The following is a 3,957-nucleotide window of genomic DNA, read 5'->3' on the forward strand; positions in this document are numbered from 1 at the left end:
TATATATATATATATATATATATATATATGTGTGTGTGTGTGTGTGTGCGTGTGTGTGTGTGTGTGTACTAGCAGACAGACCGCCTTGCAGTTTATATTCTGTTTACCACTTTGCAATATTTTCACGCTTGATTCCAAATGTGAGTAATTTTTCGGACACGTTAAGTCTAATTTTCCTTTGTATCCTTTATTCGTCTTATAGTAGTCACTTGCTTAATAATACATCTTGCATTATTTTATCGCAATCTTCATCTCTCCCTTTTAAACGAATTTGAAGGTGGTTCATCAATAGGACCGTGTTTGTGCCAGAAAGAGTAACGGATCACATGGTTATATTCTAAGACCTATAACAGATCAAACAGACATACCAACAAATTCACCTCAGACCATCTTTTTGTATTTCAAATTATGCCGGTATCTCGGGAAAACTTCCTTTTATTAAAAAAAATATTCATTCAACAAATTCCAGAAGGGTGATTTTCTGCTCGTCAGAAAATGTTTACGTATTTGATTGCTAATTTGTGTAATTTTTCTGATATGTTATGTCTTATCTTTCATTTCGTCTAATAGCGCTCGCTTGCCCTATAAATGAATTTAAAAAGATTGCTATCATTCGAAACTGTGAATTTATAAAGAAATAAAGCATTATATTGACTTAACGTAGCTGTCTAAAATTCCTCTGTTTATAGTAAATATATATCAGAATATTTCGTAACTTTGTATGGCGGTGAACGAAAATGCAACACCTAATATGTATAGGAAAAGCGAACTAATTTTATTGCATAACCTATTATTTCCTTTATATTTCTTTACGTTGGTATGTATATATATCTTTGTGCATTTTGATATTTATAATTTATACAATCTTATATTGAATAAAGGCGGAAGAGAGTAGGAGAGAAAGAGAGAGGAGAGAAAGATAGAGAGAAATAAGGAAAGGAAAAAAGAGAGAAAGAAAGAAAAGAAGAAAAAGAAAGGAAGGAGTGAAGGAAGAAAGAGAGCGTTGCTAGGAAAGAAAAGTAACGGAGTTAGTGTGGGAGAAAGACTGAAATTATGAGTTGAATTGAAAATTTAATATGGAAGTAAATAGTGCAGTATATATATAGTTTTATGTATGTATGTATTTAATCGAATGAAGCTTTAAATATGAAATTTCTGTGTTAGTTTGATATGACAAATAGATATACAAATAAAAATGTTCACAAATAAAGACCAAATGCAGAAAGTCGTTAAAAAGAAAAGGATGAATATGAGAGTGACAAAGGTAAAGTCATAAGAATGTAAAAAGACTAAGAGAAATAGAGACGATAAAGAAAGAAGAGATGGAAAGGAAGAAAGAGTGAGTGAGAGAGAGAGAGAGAGAGAGAGAGAGAGAGAGAGAGAGAGAGAGAGAGAGAGAGAGAAAGCATTGCTAGGATGCAGTAGCAGAGAAGGGATACAAATGCAAAACGCTGCAGTAAAAAGAATTGTCGTTGCTGATAAGCGTGCAGTTGAACACTTAAATAATAAAAGAAACTTCAAAACCACATTTTAATAAAAAAAAGAATGTTAAAATTGGAAATGATAAGAATTTTCTAGGCAGTGAAAACCTTAATAATTGCTTTCTTGAGGTAAAACTTATATAATTCCAACTAATTAATCAGCAGCTTTCTCCATTATTATGCATTTCTACATTGGTTTCTGTTGGTTCATTAAAATGCTATAAATTACAGAACTCACTATGTTAAGGTAAAATATACTTTAACATATTTTCATCTAATAGTTTTAAAATACCAATACCTCGAGTTTCGGAAACCTGCTCTTTCGGCTGACAATCTGTGTCGCTTCTTAAAACGACGAAAGTTCGATTATTTTGAAACAATGCTTTAGTTCAATCGACAAAAATTTTTGAAGGTTATGTATGCAATGCTTGTAAAAACGAGTTCTTAAACACACAACAAGATTTTGTTACGTAAAAATTTATTTCAGCTCATTTGAGTTAAGCTGTGTTATGCATATAATTGATGGGTTGTCAAAAGCATAAAATATACAAATTTTAACATTTTAAAGATTAAAAAGTGGTTTTGAAGTTTCTTTTATCATTTATGGCGTTAATCTAATGAATGATTGCTTTAAATGATAGCTTATCTATGCTATTGATTAGAAAAGGAAACCGAGCATGTGTTCTCTGAGGAGTAGTCAGCAAATTGTGAAATGGTCGATCAGAAGACACTGATGTAATGTTCTAAAATAAGAACCGTTGTTTCAACATTGCATTTCCATCTGCTTCCTGGCTCTTATGGGAATACGAAAATAATCTAACTTCGTATTTATTCATCATTGCCTTTAGAGTGCAAAACTTACACAAAAGATGATTAACTTCATAATTACAAAGCGCTAATAATTCTGTCTGTTCTTTTGCTCAGATCATTACTACCTTCTTGATTTGGAACTGCCATTCTTGTAGACATGTATTTTATCTCTTGATGACCAATAAATTTTGAATCAGTTAAACTTGTCCCACGTTAGAACCACATCAATTTCGACAATGCCGCAGCATAGTTCCTTTTCAATCAAGACAAAACGAACGTTTGTTTAAAATATTGATTTTAAACTCTTATTCCATTTGCCCGATTATTCGCTTTTGGTACATTGTTATTATTGGTTTCTACTTTACTGCTATGTTCTAAAAACTCTGCCAAGCAACAACAGAACGAATATCACGAATTGTAAAGTAACATGATTAATGTTGACTAAATTCTCGCCTTTGTAATTTTTCAGCCTTGCAACAATATAACCTCTGATCCTTACCAGTTGAATACCTAACTTCAAGACAGATCCTATCTAATATCTGACTATATGTGTGTGTGTGTATCATATGCTCGTGTGTGTGTTGTGTACATGTGCGTGTATGTATGTGTGTACTATACAAGATGGACGGAAAATGGCTATCTATGAAAGTAACCTCCTTGCTATGTTAGTTCTTACTGCTAGATTAAATATTGAATTTACTATAAAAATAATCCTTTCTCCCATGTTTACGCTGTGAGACCACCATAATAAACCCAGCTGCTTTTATAAGAGCATAATTAGTGGCAAATATCCAAATACCTGTCAATTAATATCATCAACTGCGTTCCTCAATATGCTGGGCGAGTGGTTAGATTGCCTGTGTATATATTTTAAGTTCTCAATCGTCTTTTGGTATGGTCCGAGCAATTATTGTCGAAACTCAAGTGTGCCGTTTGAAAATTAATCGTTAAGATTAGTATTATTGTAATATTAAGTCTTATTCTCCGAAATACTTTAATGTGACCCCGCCTAAATCTATCCAATTTACAATTACCCAATAGAATTAGAATTTCCCAATAGAATTAGGCCATCATCACGGTATAAACCACAATCCATATTAGAAAATTTCTTCTTCAGTAGATCTAGAACGGATAACCCTATAATTTCACTCACCTGAAAGATCGTATGCTCTCAAAAATACACATGCTTTTGTTAATCTGTGTTTCGTTATAAGAAAAACAGGATTGAATTTCTCGCATTGAAAGTCACTTAAATTTTCGACTCTGTAATATCAATATGCATTTATCTATTTATTTTTTGTAAAATCTAGGACCTTCACTAACAAAAGCTTGGTTACGGAATGATCAGGACTGCTGAATCTAACTGAATGAAACTAGAGTATTTCTTCTCTTTTATCCCACAATACCATTCTAGCTCTACCAAAATATGGCACCGGAGCTTTGAGGAGGAAACTACTTTCAGCGTGAAAACGATTTTCTTTAATATTCTTTTGCTAACTGTAATTAAATCTGGTTTAGTAGCATTGATTAATCAACACTTAGTGTCTGCTTTCAAAGATAAATTTATGGACTAAGTGCTAGAAAAGGATCAGAGTGTATATACAAACATACACACATATAAGCACATAGACACGCGCGCGCACGCATACGTATATACGTATATATA

Source organism: Octopus bimaculoides, chromosome 1, assembly GCF_001194135.2.
Source record: "Octopus bimaculoides isolate UCB-OBI-ISO-001 chromosome 1, ASM119413v2, whole genome shotgun sequence".
Lineage (NCBI taxonomy): Eukaryota > Metazoa > Mollusca > Cephalopoda > Octopoda > Octopodidae > Octopus > Octopus bimaculoides.